Source organism: Stenella coeruleoalba (genome assembly GCF_951394435.1).
Source record: "Stenella coeruleoalba genome assembly, chromosome: 9".
NCBI lineage: Eukaryota > Metazoa > Chordata > Mammalia > Artiodactyla > Delphinidae > Stenella > Stenella coeruleoalba.
The window spans coordinates 10,683,272-10,703,868 of NC_137155.1; the positions used below are offsets into that span (position 1 = coordinate 10,683,272).

Sequence of the window (20,597 nt, forward strand, 5' to 3'; positions counted from 1 at the left end):
CAAGTTACTATTGGTTCTTCTGATCAGTCGCTACCAGTCCTTTGTAGTACAGATCATGCGTCCCATATGGGATCTCACATCGACCATGTCTTACTGTTGGCTTCTGTAGAAAATTGATCCTTCTTCCCTTTCTCTACTTTTCATTCAATCTGGTCTTATTTAAATAGGTGAATTGTCACTTTATTTAAGGATAATAACTCTCTTTGAATATGATGATACAATTATGGTCATCTCGTAATTTACATTTTCTATAAGGTTTTTATGTCCTGAGGTAGCTGTGAATTCAGAAGTCTTGATGTTGAAAATGTCAGTATGGTAGGTCTTAAAGATGGGTGAAAAAAAAAAAGAAAGTTGTAATCTCAGTTAGTGAAATTTGTCAAAGACTTTAGATTGAATTTAACCACACCAAGTGTAACATAAAGCATAATAGCTTTACATTGGTGGCAAAACAAAATGTTTTCTTTTTTTTTTTTTTTTGCAGTACGCGGGCCTCTCACTGTTGTGGCCTCTCCCGTTGCGGAGCACAGGCTCCGGACGCGCAGGCTCAGCGGCCATGGCTCACGGGCCCAGCCGCTCCGCGGCATGTGGGATCTTCCCAGACCGGGGCATGAACCCGCGTCCCCTGCATCGGCAGGCGGACTCTCAACCACTGCACCACCAGGGAAGCCCAAAACAACATCATTTTACTAATGATAATAGTAGTAGGATCCCCAAAAATTTAAGACATATCTGACTGGTCAGATCCAACAATTTGAGATGTTTCCTTATGCAACAGACGAAGTTTAACTGTAAGAAATTACCCTGTGCAGAAGGTTCTGACTCCAGGCTAGATGGAGTAAACACACTTTATTCTGTGACAGTCTCCCACTGAACAGAACAATAAACTCTGGACAGAATGCATAAAGCACTCTCTGAGGACTCTGAAAAGTAAATGATAGCAGGCATATTAAGAAAACAACGCACACCTTGATGTAATATGACAATGGCAGTGAGTTTCTTGTTCTTTTCCTTTGGGATCATTCTGCCTGGACTCAAAAATAGCCAAAACCCGGAAGTAGACATAGAGCAGGTGGAGATGAAAAAAGCTCCGATAGAATTCCTTTGCTACAGACCCAAGGGCAGGCCACAGACTCCTAAGTGTCATAAAGAATGGGGGAAATGCCTCCTTTCTTTTCTTTGCTACCCCAGCTCTCAGACAATACCATGATGGCATGTTAGAGGCAAGGATGATGGCAGCAGTGGCTCTACGGGAACCACCCTAAGGGAAGAGAATTCCCTCTGACCAGAGGAGATGTGGTCATAAGAGTGTGGGGCAATCCCTATTGCTGTTTTTTTCTCTGTTCTTGTGATTCTTGATCATAATATAGATGCAGTCATGGGAATTGTGAAACTGAAGAGAGAAAACAAAGCTCTAGTTTACTGGCTAAAGTACTGGGAAAGTGGGAGGGAGACCTGGAATCAAGAGAGTTTCAGAGAGGGGCTTCCCTGGCGGTGCAGTGGTTGAGAGTCCGCCTGCCAATGCAGGGGACATGGGTTCGGGCCCTGGTCCGGGAGGATCCCACATGCCGCGGAGCAGCTGAGCCCGTGCGCCACAACTACTGAGCCCGCGTGCCACAACTGCTGAGCCCGCGTGCCTAGAGCCCGTGCTCCGCAGCAAGATAGGCCACCGCAATGAGAAGCCCACGCACCGCAACGAGGAGTAGTCCCCGCTCGCCGCAGCTGGAGAGGGCCCGTGCGCAGCAGCGAAGACCCAATGCAGCCATAAATAAATAAATTTATTTAAAAAAATTAAAAAAAAAAAAGAAAGTTTCAGAGAGATTGCAGAAGGGAAGGAGATGAAGAAGTCAATGCAGTACTGTTGTTTATGAACTCATAGGTTTACCTGAGAGTTGTTCATGCGTGTATCTAACCTTAAATACCATACTGCAAGCTTTGAGAACTTCTTTAAAGCAGGGGTCCCCAATCCCCAGGCCGAAGACCGGTACCGGTCCTGTTAGGAACCGGGCCACACAGCAGGAGGTGAGTGGAGGGCAAGCAAGTGAAGCTTCATCTGCTGCTCCCATCACTCGCATTATGGCCTGAACCATCCCTGCCGCCCCCACCCCTGCCCCATCCGTGGAAAAACTGTCTTCCATGAAACCGGTCCCTGGTGCCAAAAGGGTTGGGGACCACTGCTTTAAAGGACAGGCAACCAGCCAGGTCTCAGACTGGCTATGGTTGTCCATGTAGAACAGCCCAAGTAGCACTGCAAAGGTGTAGGAAAATAAATGGGTATTGAAACTACAGCTGAAAGAAGGTGGATCAGAAATTGCAGACTAAAACTAACTAGGTAAACTGCCTGCTAAAACAATCAAAAAATCAAGGCTCTCCTCGAGATTTAAACAAGACCCACGATCTCATGATACATTATTCAAAATATCCAGGAGGCAATCCAAAATTGCTCAGCAAATGAAAAACCAGGTTAATCTCAACTTATCATGGAAAAGACAATCAAAAGCAGCTAGCATGATTATGTTCCAAGAAGTAAGGTTGAACACTCCTGAAACAAATTGTAAGATACAAAGTCTCAGCATAGATATAGAAAATATAAAAAAGAACCAAATGGAAATTTGATGATGAAAAAAATATGAAAACTGACATAAAGAATTCAGTAGATGAGGTCAATAACAGAACAAGAATGATAGAAGAGAGAGTCAGTGAACTAAAGAAAGAAATTAGACCATCTGAACAGCAGAGAGCTAACAGAAATTGAACAGAGAGTCAGAGACTTCTGGAAAAAGCAAAAGACCTAACATTTCTGTCATCAGAATCCCAGAAGGAGAAAAGAAAACGTAGCACAGAAAACGTGTTTGAGGGGAAAATGGCTGAAAATTTCCTAAATTTAGCAAAAGATATAAACTTACAGATGTAACAAGTACAACAAGTTTCAAATAAACTCAAAGAAATCCACACCCAGACACATTATAACCTAACAGCTGCAAATTAAATAAATAGAAAAAAAAATCGAAAGCAGCTAGAGAAAACATGCACTACCCATAAGGAAACAATGGTTAGAATGACTGCATATTTCTCATCAGAAACCGTGGAGAGAAAAGACAGTGCAACAACATTATAAAAGGGCTGAAAGAACAGAACTATAAATTGAGAATTGCATATCTAGCAAAAAAAAATTCTATAGGAATAAAAAGAAATAAAGATATTCTCAGATAGAAGAAAACTAAGAGAATCTGTTGTTAGTAGACCTGCTATATAAAAGAAATATTAAAGTAAGTTCTTCAGGTATAAGAGAAATTATATCAGAGAGAAACTTGAAACTTTAGCAATGACGGAAGGGTAAAAGAAACCATAAATATATAAATAAATATGAGATGATTCTTTTCCTCTTTTTTTTTTTTTTTTTTTGCAGTACGCGGGCCTCTCACTGTTGTGGTCTCTCCCGTTGCGGGGCACAGGCTCCAGACGCGCAGGCTCAGCGGCCATGGCTCACGGGCCCAGCCGCTCCGCATCATGTGGGATCTTCCCGGACCGGGGCACGAACCCGTGTCCCCTGCATTGGCAGGCGGACTCTCAACCACTGCGCCACCAGGGAAGCCCATCTTTTCCTCTTATGTTGTATGAAACATGTATGCAGTTGAGAGAAAATGTCATAGCATTGTCTATAATAACAGTTTTCAAGCATGTAGGTGTAATATATGACAACTACAACAAAGGGATGGGAAGTTTTCAACATTCCACTTGAAACAGGAGAATAACAGTTTTCAAGCATGTAGGTGTAATATATGACAACTACAACAAAGGGATGGGAAGTTTTCAACATTCCACTTGAAACAGGAGAATATCAGTCCTAAGCAGACTGTGAAAAGTTTAGTTTGTCTGTTATAATCCCTGAAGCAACCACTAAAATGACTATACAAGGAAATATAGTCAAAATTCCACAGAAAAATGAAAATAAAATGCTCCCAAAATTCAAATAATTCAGAAGAAAGCATCAAAGGAGAAAAAGGAATGAAAAATAGAGGAAACGAACAGGAGACAAAAATCAAAATGACAGGTCTAAATCCAAATATAAAATGATTACATGAAATATAAGTTAAAAGATGGAGATTATTGTTATGGATGAAAAGAAGATCCGACCATGCACTATCTAAAAGGAGCCCACTTTAGAATAATGGTATGGGTAGGATAAAGGTAAAAGGATGGAAAAGATACTGCACGCGATCAGTAACAGGAAGAAAATTTATGTGGTATATAAATATCACATAAAGTAGATTTAGAGCAAGGAAAATTACCAGGGATGGAGAGAGACATTGCATAATGATAAACCCCAAGTGGGGCTTCCCTGGTGGCGCAGTGGTTGGGGGTCCGCCTGCCGATGCAGGGGACGCGGGTTCGTGCCCCGGTCCGGGAGGATCCCACGTGCCGCGGAGTGGCTGGGCCCGTGAGCCATGGCCGCCGGGCCTGCGTGTCCGGGGCCTGTGCTCCGCGGCGGGGGAGGCCGCAGCGGTGAGGGGCCCGCGTGCTGCAAAAAAAAAAAAAAAAAACCCAAGTGAACCCCTAAATACTTAGATACCTAACAAAAAGCTTCAAAAAAGTGGGAAAAGTGATAGAAATAAAAGGAGAAATTATAGTTGGAGACCACGTCACTTCTCTCTCAGTAGTCACAAAACAGGTCAAAATAAAATCAGTGAGGTAGAACAAAGTAGCACCTCAGGAAAATGGATCTAATTGATATTTATAGAATGTTTTATTCGATGGCAGCAAAATTCACATTCAAGTGCACATGGGCATTCACCAAAATAGACCATATTCTGGGTCATAAAACAAACTTAACAATCAAAAAATATAAAATCATAGGAAGAATGTTTTCTGACCCCAGTGAAATTAAACTAGAAATCAATAACAAAAAGATAATAGTAAAATCTCCAAACTCTTGAAAATTACACAACACACATCTAGATGGTCAATAGGTCAAAGAAGAGTCTCAAGGGGATTTAGGAAAATAGTTTGAATGGAATAAAATATACATATAAAAATTTGTGGGGTGCAGTTAAAGCAATACTTGGAGATTTATAAGAATGACTGATCATGCGGGTGCAGAGATGTCTAGGACCCAGCTAGTGACTGAGGGATTGCTCCGCTAGATGGAGAAGGTCTGGAGCAGAGGCATGAAGGATCTCAAGTTGTGTGTTCAGGCTCCATCAGGTTTCCAGGAATGAGGACAAGCTTAAGGAACCTCATTTAGTGAGAGTTTATTGAAAAAGTACACAAGGAATACAGAGGAGAGCAAAAATCAGTTTAAAAACTTGTTGGTAAATATATGGCCACGTCTCACTTGGGACGATCTGTGTTCATCATCTTTCAGGGTGGAAAAGCATGGGCTTCTAGGCATATTTTGGTTCGGATCTAGTATCTGCCACTCACTAGTTAGTTGATCAGAGGTGATGGACTACACTTCAGTCCTTGGCACACAGCAAGTCCTCCGTACATGGTAGGTAATGGTCGGTGCTGAAGGTGGTGATGATAGCAATAGTAGGTAGTACCTTTAGAGACCCAGCACCCCGGCAGTCTGTGTGCTGTTGACTCAGCTCCTACACGTATGCGTCTTGCTGCTTCTTTCTTCTCCTCTCTTATTTTATTGTCCTTTCTTCAGATCTTGCTTCAGGATCCTTCAGGATCCTGGATTAAGACTTGCCTGTTTGGGGGATGAGCCAGGGTTCCATAGTTTAGCAACAGCAGCATCATAGAGATACAGTGTTCCATGCTGAGGATTCAGTAATCCATTTGGTTCTTACTGGGACACCATGATGTAAATATTTTATCTCAATCTTACTAGTTATGAACAGAGTATCAATGTGCCAAAGAATGATGTCTAGCCAACTGTGAATCTCTCACTGTCCTTTCTGTCCTAGACTGTTCCCGAGAGAATCCAAATGGATGGCATTCCCCTTATTGCAATTTATGAAGTAGATTCCGGTCCCTCTGAGTTTTAGGAGGTTGCTTTCTCTAGCAGAGCTAACATATGGCAGGACTGACTTGAGTTCTCCCCTTCAGTTTCCATCCACGATGAACACTTGGTGGAAATTCTAAAAGGCAGTGAAATGATTAAAAGCCAGTAGAAGTTATCCACCAATGAGAACATTCCTTTTCATTAAGAGTAGACGGATTTCATCCTCTAATTTGGATGGTCAGGAAGTTCCCAGAGGATCCTTCAGAGGACTGTTTAAACCTAACAGGCTCTGTTTGCCTCATTCCCTCAAGTCCTCGATGTTTGGGCAATCCATGCATTAGAAACCTTTATACATCTGCTGCTTTGGATGGATTTTGCAGAGACATCCAGGACTATCTCAGGGAAGGGAGAAAAGCAGCTCTGAGTGCAAGGGGCACCACTCTAGCAGGCAGCACCCTCTGGGGAAGAACCTTCCTTAGCCTCCCGCTGTAATCCATGCTGTGTCTGATCTCAGGACTTTCCCTTTAGAAAGGATCTCCTTACACTGCCCTGCATCCCCTGTGTTGCTACTTAAGCCCACTTCCTCTGGGAGAGGGAAGACAGCTGGTCACCCTTCACTGTGTCATTATCCCTCAGGAAAGCAAGCACTTGTTGCTGGCATGTTTAATGTATGTTGAGGTCACTGAAGCTGCCGAGACACTTGTTGAAGGGTGTGTGTGTCTTCGCCTTCCATTATTCCAAGATGACACTGCTGAAGAGTTGTTCTCCATGTGTCAGGAGGGCCGAAACAACTGACTTGTGATCTTAGAAAATGCGTATGTTATCCTTAGCCTGTCTGTAGAATCTTGCCGTTTAGAGCTCTGCCTCTTGACTTTGCACAATCACCTAGTGCCTTTGCTCAAACGCTCTCCTCCTGTTCTCTGCCCTGTCCTCTTCCCAATACCTCTCAGATCGCTGAATCCTGGCGCCTCTGTCTTCCTTGCTTTCCAAGTATGGCTTGAGTCATGCGACATTATCTGAAAGAGCTTCTTGACTTCTTTCTGCACAAGCTGCTTCCAAATCCTGGGGCCACACAGTTTCCAATCTGTTCAAATTCATGGGCTGTTCTCTTTTTCTTTTTCTTTTTTTAGATTTATTTTTCATTGAAATATAGTTGATTTACAATGTTGTGTTTATCTCTACTGTACAGCAAAGTGACTCACTTATACACATATATGCATTCTTTTTTATATTATTTTCCATTATGGTTTATCACAGAATATTGAATGTAGTTCCCTGTGCTATACAGTAGGCCCTTGTTGTTTATCCATTCTATATGTAGTAGTTTGCATCTACTAACCCCAAACTGCCAGTCCATCCCTCCCCCACCCTCCTTCCCCCTTGGCAACCACAAGCCTGTTCTCTATGTCTGTGAAGTCTGTTTCTTTTTCACAGATAGGTTCATTTGTGCCTTACTTTAGATTCCACACATAAGTGATAGATATCATATGGTATTTTGTCTTTCTTGTTCTGACTTACTCCACTTAGTATGATAATCTCTAGTTCCATCCATGTTGCTGCAAATGGCCTTATTTCATTCTTTTTTTATGGCTGAGTAGTATTCCGTTGTATATATGTACCACAACTTCTTCATCCATTCATCTGTTGATGGACATTTACATTGCTTCCATGTCCTGGCTATTGTGAATAATGCTGCTATGAACATAGGGGTGCAGGTTCTTGAATTATGGTGACTGTCCCCACACATAATTTCAGCCACCAATCTTACCTTAAACTTTGAAATCTAGCCGCTAACCTTACCTTAGACATTTTATCCTTTTCCAACAGTGGCCCTCAAACTTGAGTATGCATTTGGATTACTTGTGGAACTCTGGGAAAATAAAAATGAATAAGCACCATCTCAGACCAGCCGAATCAAAATGATCAGAAAAGAGCTCCCCAGGGTGGTCTGTTAAGAAAAATTTCCCTCTGCGGTTCTGAAGTGGCCAATGGTTAAGTGGTTTTTAATTCTCTCTGGACAGTGGTGGTCCTCGAGCTTAAATGGGCTTCAGAATCACCTGCACAGCTTGAGCAAATACGGATTGCTGGGTCCCAAGCCCAGAGATTTGCATTAGCGGGTCTAGGATAGAGCCAGAGTATCTGTTTTTCTAACAAGTTTCCAGCTGATATACATGCTCCAGGATCACACTTGGAGAATCAGTCCTTTAAAGAATCTTTTTTTTTTTTTTTTTCTGATTGGCTTATGGAGTTAGTAATCTGTACAAGGAAAAAGAGAATATAGGAGTCAGAGAAATATTTCCTTCCAAGTGAAGATATCTGATCAATGGGATAACTAATCAAGGAACCAAAGATGATAACTGTGACATAGGTTTAACATACACACTACTATATATAAAATAGATAATCAACAAGGACCTAGTGTATAGCACAGGGAACTCTACTCAATATTTTGTAATAACCTATATGAGAAAAGAATCTGAAAAATAATGGATATATATATTTGTATAACTGAATCACTCTGCTGTATGCCTGAAACTAACACAACATTGTGAAACAACTATATTCCAATATAAAATAAAAGTTAAATTAAAAAAATAAAAAGGTAAAAGGCCTCAACTGGGAGGCACACAGACAGACTTTATGTTTGTGTGAAAAAAGTTAGTGGACATCTGTTGATTTCTTTTGCCTGTCTGGCATCACATCTTCTGTCTTCTGTTAAAACAAACAAAAAAAAAAACTCCCAAAAAACTCTCTTATCAAGAACCTGCTCCATGTGTTAGAGTGGAAATAACCCCCCCTCCTTCACCTCCATTGTGGGGTGAACACATGACCTCGACCTAGCTCCCCATCATTCTGCATTCCCCTGTCCACAGTGTTTGGATTACAGATGGATATATCACTCAAGCTGGCCAATGAGCGCTCTCTCTGGATCGTGCTGGCATTCCCAGAAAAGAGGCATTCTTTCCTTCTGAACTCACAGATTTGCCACCTTATAGAAAGAGCCTTTTCAGGGGCTGGGGGAACAGAGAAAAGCAGAGCTGAAAGGTGGAAGGAGAGAGAGAGAAATTGACCAAGAAAGAGCAGGAGACCAAGTCCCCCACCTGAACACCTACTCAGCCCTGCACCAAGCTGCTCTGTAATGCTTCTCAGCTACGCAGCCAGTGCATTTTGTTTTTTGGGGGTTCGTGGGCCTCTCGCTGCTGTGGCCTCTCCCGTTGCGGAGCACAGGCTCCGGATGCGCAGGCTCAGCGGCCATGGCTCACGGGCCCAGCCGCTCCGCGGCACGTGGGACCTTCCCGGAACGGGGCACGAACCCGCGTCCCCTGCATCGGCAGGCGGACTCTCAACCTCTGCGCCACCAGGGAAGCCCTTTCCCTCCTTTTTCTCACCCTCACCTCCTCTCTCCCTCTTCTCCTCGTGCTCCTCCCCATTTCAGGTCACGTGTAAAAGCAACTGCAGTTTTCTGGTCGTATCATTTCTCTCCTTTACAAAACTTTGTCCCAACAGCCCCTCTTCTTGGAAGATCTTCTCCACACCATGCAACTCTGCCAATTTCAACACTTCCATGGCCACTCCATCAGCTAAACCCCATAACCTGTCCCCTCACCGCCATAACTTGCTAAGATGGCTGATGTCTTCCCCTGTAGAACTGCACATCTCCTTTTATGGCCTTTGACACACTGTACTGTATTGCTTGTTTTCCTGTCTTTTTTCCCAGTATTTCCTTGAGGGTATAGTTATGTCTTCTTTTCCACGGGATCCCCAAGACAAAGCACAAGTCCGGCAGAAGGAAGGTGGATGTATTGAATGAATAAACAAGCTATTCTGCTTTAAATCTATGAAATTTTGGCCTATAGATAATAATACTATTTTTGCTTAGGAGGTCACATTCTTAAAGATAACTAGTGGCCGTCTAGTGAGATGACTATACCTTTAAAAGGCATTTTAGTTTTATAGTTGAAATTCTGCACAGTAAGTCTTAAGGCTGTTGAAAAAAACTCTCCAATATCATGTCCAATATGTGAAAAGTATAATTTTTTTTCAGAAGGGTCATTGGAAGGAAGAAAAAAATTACTCAAAATTATACCAATGTCCTTTCATACATGGAACTGATGAAGGAATTTTAACTTTTGGTCTATTCGAGCCTCAAAAAATTTGATAACTGATATTTAGATATTTCAAATAAAGGAATGGAGCTGTCTTTAGGCAACCAAGGCGTAGACCAAAGGCTAATGGATGGAAGCTATAAATAAATGAAGTTTATCCCTGGAAGGAATGGGATGAGGCAAGTTCCCTTCACTACCGTTATGGAAGTGTAGTTTCGATTTAAAGCATCAGATTTGGGGAGAACTCATCAGATGATATTTGAGGTTCTTTTTGACCAAGCAGTAAAATTTTGGTTTCGATGACTTATACGTTTAGATCATACAATTTCATGCCTGAAAAATATCTTACAAGTTAATGCAGAATCTCAGTGTTGAAACCTCGAAGAAAGTAGTCTATGAGGCTTTGAGTATGTATGTTTGGTTGAATAGCTAGAATTTTTATTATTTTAAGAGAAAGTAGATTATTTCTTGAGATTAAGTTGCTTTCTATTTAGGATATTTTAAATGATGATTTTTGAATAAAAAACCTCTAGTATAGCAAATAAAGATGAAAGTAGCATTGCATGAACATCAGCCACTTTTGCCTACAGCTCGTGACCTAGTGGTCAATTGGCGGTGTGTACAGTAGGGTCTTTGCCCAGCCATATCAAACAACCATAAAGTTGCAAAGTTCATCTTTCTTCCTATTTGGTCCCTTTATCTTTCCCAAGTCCCGTGCCCATTTCATCTTCCAGTGCTTTCACACTTTCACTATGATCCCTGAAATGGCCCCCTAGATGCCTGGTCTGGAACAGCTCCTCTGGTTAGTGTACCACAAACCAATGGGAATAGGCCATACCACCACAGCTTGTCCAATAGACTGGCAGTAGCCATGTATGTTAGACAACACATGTGCACGGAGTAACTTTGGGGTATAGGCCATTGTCAAAAACCAAACTCTGCAGACTGAGTAAAACAAAGCAGAAAGATGAGTTGGTTGCAAGGGTTTCAACCTGTAAGCTGGGAAGCTCAAAGCTATGGGAGCAATGAGTTCCAAGTTCCTCACAGACTAAAGGGTTTTTATGGGGTAAATATGTAAGTTATTTGACTTTTTCAGCTGATTGATCGCCAAGTGGTCTTCTTCCTTACTTAGATCAGGGTAGTTGAATCAGGGAAACAAAGAAGTCCAAAAATGGTGTGAACAGACTTGGCATTTGGGAGCTGGCTGGTGTCCTTTGGTGGAGTTTCATTCTTCTTTAATGCACCTGTGCTAGCCAGTTGGCTTTTGTTCTCAACATAAATGGCTCCATTTTACTCTGGGTTCTTCAGCAGGTACTTCTGAACAGGCCTCTCCCACATTCACCATTCCAGGAGAATAATGCCTGACAGTCACATTTTTTTTTTAATTATAATTTACAACAGTAGGGCTCCGGGAAATACAGTAATGACAAGACCTTTCCAATTCCTGCTGAGCCCTCCATTCCTGATTTTTTACTCTATGATATGCTAGCTTTGGGCTTATCCCATGACCCCTTGGTTAGATAAAAGCAAATAAACAAACAAAATAAAGGAATCAACAGGAAAGACTGGAAAAATTTACCAAAGCTGCATCACCTCAGTATGCCATCTCTTGCTCAATTACTCCTCTCTTAATAAAACTACCTGATATATTATCATTTCCTCAGAGCCCTGCTAAATGAATTGTCATCTAATATCTGAGAAATCATTTCATCAGAGTACTAACGCTGGCCATTATTTTACATATTATCCTCTGTCAGATAATATTTGCATTTTAAGAGACCTTCAGTGCCTTAATCGGAATACTGAGTAATATGTTAATTTTAGGCGCTATGTCAAATCTTTGGGAGACCTATATCCACGCGTTAAATCTTAGAGGAAGCCACCTCATTTAGCACTGTTCCAATTTACGGTTCCAGTCATTAGGGTGTTTTTGTTTTTTTAACCAACGTTGGGCAAAAAAAATGTCCCAGAGGATGAAATTCTAGATACAGCTGGTGGAGGGTGGTTAGTGAGGGACCCGTTTTGGATCCAGTGACCACAGTTCCGCTTCCAGACTTGATACTTCATGGCTGTATAACCTTGGACATATTATGGGCCCTCTCTTTGTCTTTGTTTCTTTCTCTAAAGTGGTGCTTGCCATAACAAGAAACACCATTAGAATTTGCCATAAATTATTTTTTACAGGTTGAAAAAGTCCCGTTGAGACACACTATAAATCTGAAATATTTATTTACTAAGAAATGCCTGCGTTTTTCAGCTACTTGTTACAGCGAGCTTTAGAAAAGCCATCCTTTCGTGGATGACAAGAGAAGTGGCTTACACGTGGCTAATGACAAATACCAGTGAGGGCTGAGCTATTTGAGAGTTGGCCTAGCTTTATTACTTGGCAAGCTCTCCTTTTTCCCTAACTGGTTAATTCATCTTTTGTTTACAGAATCCTGAGCCTCTGCTTATACCTTAAAGGCAACAGAATTTTACTTAGTTCCTAAGGCAGTTACGCCTAGAGGAAGATCTTAAGAAGATACCCTGAAAGTGGCATTTGACATTTAAAGGATGGAAAAGTCATTCTCAATGTCTCCAAAGTTAAACTCCGTGGCTATTATTTTTATTTTTATTTTTTTTTCCCGTGGCTATTATTTTAAAGAGGGAAGTACAGTCTGCTTTCTACCACAACCTAGAAAATAGCAAGTTATTTTCTCTCCAGGGGTGACCATCTTTTCCTAAACAAATAGAGATAATTGCCTATTTAATTTATGACTCGAGGCAAGTCACTTATTGCCTGAAAATACTCATTGGAAGAGCCTAGCATTTTTAAATTAAAACACTCTGTAATTTAGGTTACAATCTGTCATTTCTTTTTAATCCAATCGTCATCCATTTTTATATAAACAATTTTGATTGAAGATGTATATTTTTATAAAATAGCTGCTTTCCCAACTTCCTGCTAAATTACCTCTTGTAGACCCAGAAAAACATAAACACTCAGAACAACAGAGAAAACTGCAAGTTACCAACAGTCCATTGCCAGAATCTGGGGGAAATTTCTGCTAATGACAAAGATGAGATAAATCGTTTGGAGCACTATTAGGCCACCAGCCAAGTGGTGAGTGTCCGAGATTGAATTCCATGAGGCTGGAACTAAGAAAAGAAGAAGGTCTTACCTAAAGCAACATAAGACATCAATAAATGGAGGAACATTCCAAGTCAGAGCCTTTTCAGGAAAATTAAGGTTTCTACCGTAGCAACAACTGGTTTTAAATATCAAATATCTTTACAGGATTTCTTACACAGAATACAAAAAGCATTAATAATAAAAGAAAAAAATGATAAATTCAACTTTATAAAAACGAAAACTTTTGCTCCTCAAAGACACCATTAAAATATAAAAAGGCAAGCTACAGACTGGAGAAAGTATTCACATATTGTAACTATATATAGGAATATATATATATATATATAAATATATATAAGTGGTCAAAAATTTAAACAGGCACTTGTCAACATAAGATATACAAATTGCTATCATAGACATGAAAATTGCTCAGTAGCCATTGGGGAAATGCAAATTAAAAACACAGTGAAATACAATTCCATGTCCTCTGGAATGGCTAATATTAAAAAGAATGACAACACTAAATGATGGTGAGGATGCAGAGCACCTGGAAACCTCATATATTACTTTGGAAAACATATATTGCTTTTTTAAAAAATTGTAAACATATATCTACCCTACGCTCTATCCATTTCACTTCTAGGTATTTATCCAGGAGGATGACAACATAGGTTTTCAAAAAGACTCATACAGTCAACAAAGAATTTGTCATATATTCACTCATACACTGGAATACTTGCAATGCAGAGGAAAACAACACCTTTATTCCCTAAAAGACTGCATGAACCTCCCAGATGTCATGTTGAGAGAAAGAAGAAAGACGTAAGAATATATACAACGTGGGGTATGTACTATCCTAATTTCTATCATCATCATTGAATTTTAGAAAAGGCCATAAGGGAAATTTTTGAGATGATAGATGATCTGTATCTTCATTGGAATGTAGATTACACAAGTGCATCCATTTGCCAAAACTCCTCAAACTGTGTTCTTAAGATATATGCATTGTAGTATGTCAACTTTTAAAAAGTAAAACATTAAGTTAAATTCTTACGTTCAAGGAATCAAAAGATAAGATGGTGAATTTTGGAAGGGTACTTCCAACTTGTTTTAATTTGGGTTCCCATAAAAGCACATTTTGAGACAATATTTCAAAAGTTTACAAGGTAAGTTTGGGGAACACGAGAAGAGGCTGGGTAAGTAAAACAGGGCAAGAAAGTCAGCTAGTTATGGGTGTGTTTTAGAACAGATTCCACATTGGACAACTAGAGTTTCGTTTCCTGGAGAAACCTAGGAACCAGTGCAAAACACAGGCCTCAGTGTTATTCTCCTCGGGGAAGAGGACACTGGAGTGTTTATATAACTACTCTCAATAGCCTTTGGTTGAGGCTGTTCACACAGGTTGTTAATTTCTGGACACCCCCAGCCTGCCATGTGAGTAAGCAGAGAAAAATTCTGTGATTCCATAACATGTCTGCAGGCACAGTAATACAGATACCGGCAGTTAGCATTTATTTGTCCCACACTGAATGATAGTGTCCAAGGGATATATGGGGACATGGATAGCATCTGCTAAAAACCTTTAAAAATAATCAAATGGGGAAATTTGGCTTCAGGTTGACATACGGGCAATGTTAGACTGCACGCTGCCCAGGAAAACTGTAAAAGATCAACTAAAAACAATCAAACCAAAACCAAAAACTAAAAGGAAAGGAAAGGAAAAAAAATAAGGAAGAAAGGAAGAAAACAACTGTCTTAAGGCACTGGAGAGCAACCAAGGTAGTCAGAACTTGAGGGGCTACGTTTCTTGGGAAAAGAGAAGAACGTTGAAGTAAGCTCCACATCTGAAGTTACTTTGTCCCTTTGGGACAATTGCCAATTCATTGTATGAGGCACAGAAGCCGAACAGAAAACAGTAGTTTAGAGTAGTGCTGTCCAATAGTAAGCCACATAATCTTAAATGATCTAGTAACCACATTCAAACAGGTAAAAGGAAACAGGCAACACTAAATTTAATAACATATTTTATTTAATCTAATAGAAACAAAATATCATTTCAACATGCATTTGATGCAAAGAAAATGAATGAGATGTTTTACATTTTTTTGTGTACTACAACTTCAAAATCTGGTGTGTATTTTACACTTACAGTGCATGCCAGTTCAGATTAGCCATATTTAAGTACTCAGTAGCCACGTATGACTAATGACAACCATATTAAACAGCAGAGGTCTAGAGCTGGCAGCAGTCTCACTGGGCTGTGATGTCTACAAGGTCATCCAGGACCCGAGGTGCCAGGATCCTGGAGAAAAAGAAACTGTAGACAAGTGAGCCAGAAAGTCTGCGTGCAACTTTTACCCTAGATATCTGCTAAATCCAGTAATGTTTCAATAGAGTTTCAGAGAGACTCTGAAAACTGAGAATTTAGCTGCTAATATGGTTAGAAGTTTCAGCATTCCAAAGGAGCTGAAAAGACAAAAATTGGAGTTCAGAACCTCTCAGGTTGGGAGGGGACTGGGTCAACAGTACAAGGAGTAGGTTGAAACCATTTAAAGGGTTATGGCAGAGAATACGAAATAGCAGAAATGGAACAGTATCAACTGAATTCAGCTGAGATCCTCATACTATATCCCTGAGAGTAAACATTCAATTCTCTCTAGAAGAAGACATCATTATTGAGAGTTTCTATGTCTTTAAAAATATCTGACATTTAGCCAAAAATTGCCACACATTTCAGGAAACAGAATGGCATGGCCAAATCCAAGGGGAAAAAGCAGACAGTTGAAACATACCTACGTACAGTTGAGCCTTGAACAACGTTAGGGGTTGTGATCCCCTAACACAGGGGAAGTCGAAAATCTGCATATAACTTCATAGTTGGCACTCAGTAGCCTCCATTCTGCATCCACGGATTTAGCCAACCATGGTTGTGTAATACCATAGTAGTATTTATTGGGAAAAATATATATATATTATATATATTATATATATATATATATATATATATATATATAAAATTGGACCCACACAGTTCAAACCCATATTGTTCAAGAGTCAACTGTAATTCATACACAGCTAAATTTTAAAAAGTGGACTTACCAAGTGTTGCCAAAGATATGGAGTAATGAGAACACTCAGATACCATTTGTGGGAATGTAAGTTGGTACAACCACTTTGGAACATCTGAATTTATAAATATAAGATTATACATATAATTCGCTCCTGGATATATACTCGACAAAAATGTGAAAATGCACCAAAAAAACATAAAAAGGAACATTTATAGTAGCATTATTTATAATAATTAAAGACTTAGAACTACTCAGATGTCCATAAAAAGAAAAATGAATTAATACGTTGTGATATATTTATATAAAGGAATACTACTCAGCAATGGGAATACATGAGCTATTGCTGCACACACACAAGAGTGATAAATGAATCTCATGTGCATAATATTGAGGACATACACCAAAAAAAGAAAGATTATACTCCACTTTATAAAACTTAGAGACAGCCACAATGAACTATATGATAAAAGTTAACAGCTTCAGAATTGGAAGAAATTTCACCAATATTTTCCTGATATTATGCACTTAGAAGGGCAGAGCATCACTTCTATGGTATCTTGTAATGGATTATATAAAATATATATATTACATCATATACATATTATATATATATATATATATATATATATATATATATATATATATATATATATAGTGACAGATTTATTATTATCAGGAATTGACTCACAAGATTAGTGGAGGCCCAGAAGTCCTGCAATCTGTCATCTGCAAGCTGAAGGCCCAGGAAAGCTGATGTTGCAGTTTGAAGGCCTGAGAACTGGGGAGCCAAAGGTGTAAATTCCAGTCCAAGTCTGAAAGCCTGAAAACCAGGAGTGAAAAGGGCAGATGATTGATGTCCCAGCTCAATCAGTCAGGTGGAGAGAGAGAGAGAGAGAATCCTCCCTTCTTCGAAGTTTTTGTTCTATTCAGGCCCTCAGTGGCTTAGATGATGCCTACTTACATTGAGGAGGGCAACACACTTTACTCAGTCCAGCAATCCAAATGCTATCTCTCTGGAAACATCCTCACAGACACACTCAAAAATGTTTAACTGGATATCCAGGTACCTGTGATCCAGTCAAGTTGACACATAAAATTAACTGTCACGTGTGCATGACCTAAATCTATTCATGAGGAGGTATCAGATAATTCCACATTGAGTCATTTGGATCCAAAATTTTATCTTCAAACTTCTCAGACCCGTGCGCACGCATGTGAGAGAGGCCTGGACAGGAGCGGGGAGCTGGAAGCCAGGCCTCAAGTGTTGCATATCACTTGAACTTACAGCCTATTGCCCAGAACCCCATAATGTCATCAGTCTAATCACAGGGTAGCTGAGAAATATGAGGAGCATGTGGGTATGAGTGAGCACTGACAGTCTCTGTGACAACAGCTCAGAGCCAGCAGGGCCCAATGGAGAATGGGAATGAAGCCAGGTAATGTGTTCACCCAGCATTCACCCAGCACCACAATGACCAGACAGAGCCAGATGACAGCCCTCCAGATCTGCCTGTTGTTGAGTGACAGGTCTTACAAGGTCTCTTTAAGTGTGAGCATCAGAACATGCAATGATAGAACCCATAAACGAATCTGTGGAACCACAGAGAAGAAATATTATTCTGTGAAGTCAGAAGCATAGACTTCTAAAATTCATTTTTTACTGAAACCTGGGGAAATTTTTAGGAAACTGTTTGGTATTACCTCTGTGACATAGGAGCCTAAAGACATACAGATATTACTGAGGTAGAATGAAAAAATGTGAAATGTATGAGATAAGAATGATTTATTGAGCACCTAAAAATGAAATCATAGAAATATAATATTTATTGGAGTTAGTAAAGAGCAAAATCAACAGCACAAAAATCATATCCGTGATGTGAAAGACAAAGACAAAGATCTCCCAGGATTCAGAGAAAAAGGACAAAAGAAAGAAGAGTGAATGTGGTAGATACAGAGGATAAGGAGCAGAGATACAAACTGAAGATTTACATATATTCCTAAGGAAGGTTGTAGAACAATTGCAACAGAAATAGTTGAAGAAAACTTTCATGAGCTGAAAGAAAAAAAGGATGTATATCAATTTTAAAATATCAACATAGGCATGATAAATGCAAATATAATCACATTTAGGTAAATCCTAGAATTTTTTTGTATTTACAGATATAATGGAGAAAACCTAGAACAAGTAAAACCTGCAAGAGAAAAATAAATAAATAAAACTGACCTCATATTTCCCTTTACAATAAAAATCTCCAGAAGACAATGGAATATTCTACAAAGTTTTGAGGAAAAAGGAAAGTAACTGGAGAATGTAAACACAGTTTTTGTGACTGACCCTTGGAAAAATACTAAAACCCACTAATATCGCCATTAGACGACCTTTTTTTCTTTCTTATGAAGAACAAATGGAATTTATAGATGTGACTATTGTCTTAAACCATTTATATCTGTGTGCTTTTCCTCCAGAATATTAGCTACAGGTTGCAGCAAAGTCGAGAAGAATCAAGGGAAAACATACAGTGCTTGCAAATTTCCTATTAAAAAATCATCTTTCTTTTTCAGTGTGCTACCTTCTTTCATGTTAAAGGATAAAGAGAATCTTATTGATACCATGTATAGAATAGATAACTAAGGAGAACCTACTGTATAGCACAGGGAACTCTACTCAGTGCTCTGTGGTGAGCTAAATGAGAAGGAAATCCAAAAAAGAGGGGATATATGTACACGTATAGCTGGTTCACTTTGCTGTACAGTATAAACTAACAAACTATTGTAAAGTGACTAGACTTCAGTAAAAAAAAAAAAAAAAAAGAATAAAGGGAATCTTACCCTTCAATGCCCCAAATGAATACAAAGTGTAATGACTGCGAGTCCCCATTAAACTTTCCCAAAGGAAAGGGCCTGATTCTCTATCCAGAGCCAACTCTTCCCCTTAGGCACTGACTCCCAACCCCTCTTATCTATTCAAAGACATCTCATCTATTTTCCCCTACATGATCAAATTTCCTTCTCTATCAGATCTTTTTCATCAGCATAAAAATAAATCCTGCATATTTCCCCTCCTACTAACATCCCATTTCTCTGCTCCCCTTTACAGAAAATGACTTTTAAAGATTTCCTTTCTTTTCTTTCTTTCTTAGTAAAGTTAACACATGAATGAATCATCACATCTACCAAGGGCCTTGGCATTTATTCTTCCCTCTTCTTAGGACACTCTTTCCCTAGGTATTCACATGGCTCCCTCTCTCAGTTCCTTCAGGTCTCTTCTCAAATGCTGTAATATCAGAGGGGTATATTCTGACACCCCCATATCTCACACTAGCATTCCCTGGCCCCCCTTTCCAACTATTATTTTTCCTCTTTAGCCTGTACCACCACCTGTTATATTATGTATTTCTTTACTGACTATCTTGCCTCTCTCAGCCCCCACTTGCATGTAAGCTTCATAAAGGCAGAGATTTTGTCTATTGTATTCACTACTGAATCCCCGAGCCTGGCATCCCCGAGTTTTTCAGTGAATATGTGTTTAATGAACTAAGATTTAATTACAACCATGAAAATCATCTCACCAATGCAGAGAAAAGAGGGAGAAGATAGATGAAATTCACATATGCCAAATAATGTAATATTCCCTTGAGTTTTAGTATTTTGAGGGATTTCTCTTTCTTTTTTTTTCTCTAGTTCCATTAAACAAAAATATGTTAATAAAACTTCTATCCACTGAAAAGAACAAAGTTGGAGGACTCATGCTCTTTGACTTCAAGACCTATAAAGCTATAGTAATTAAGACAGTGTGGTATTGGTGAAAGAAAAGACAAATGGATCAATAGGTCAGAATAGAGAGCGAGAAATAGACTCCAATAAATATAGTCAATTGATCTTTGACAAAGGAGCAAAGGCAATACAGTGGAGCAAAGGTAATCTCTTCAACAAATATTGCTGGAACAACTAGACAGCCACATGTAAAAAATGAATCTAGACACAGACCTTATACCATTCACCAAAAATAACTTAAAATAGATCATAGACCTAAATGTAAAACACAGAATTATATAACTCTTAGAAGATAAGATTGGAGAAAACCTAGATGACCTTGGGTATGGTGACACCTTTTTAGACACAACACCAAAGAGATGATCCATGAAAGAAAGAAAGAAAGAAAAATGAGATGATCTCATTTTTAAGGCATTGACAAACTGGACTTCATTAAGATTAAAATCTTCTGCTCTGCTAAAGACAAAATCACATGAATTAGAAGACAAGCCACAGACCGGGAGAAAATATTTGCAAAAGACACGTCTGATAAAGGACTTTTATCCAAAATATACAAAGAAGTCTTAAAACTCAGCAGTACAAAAACA

General features: G+C 39.5%; 1 protein-coding gene across 3 annotated transcripts in view; it reads left to right on the top strand.

Annotated features, from left to right (window-relative positions):
* The window catches only part of LOC307191386 (UPF0415 protein C7orf25 homolog), a 248,275-nt gene extending 233,481 nt beyond the window's left edge, over positions 1-14,794 (top strand). For all 3 annotated transcript variants that reach the window (XR_013829740.1, XR_013829741.1, XR_013829742.1), the window contains one exon: positions 13,809-14,794. The gene's annotated coding sequence lies outside the window, so the exon portion shown is untranslated. The remainder of the gene's footprint in view (positions 1-13,808) is intronic.
* Positions 14,795-20,597: the final 5,803 nt, after the last annotated feature.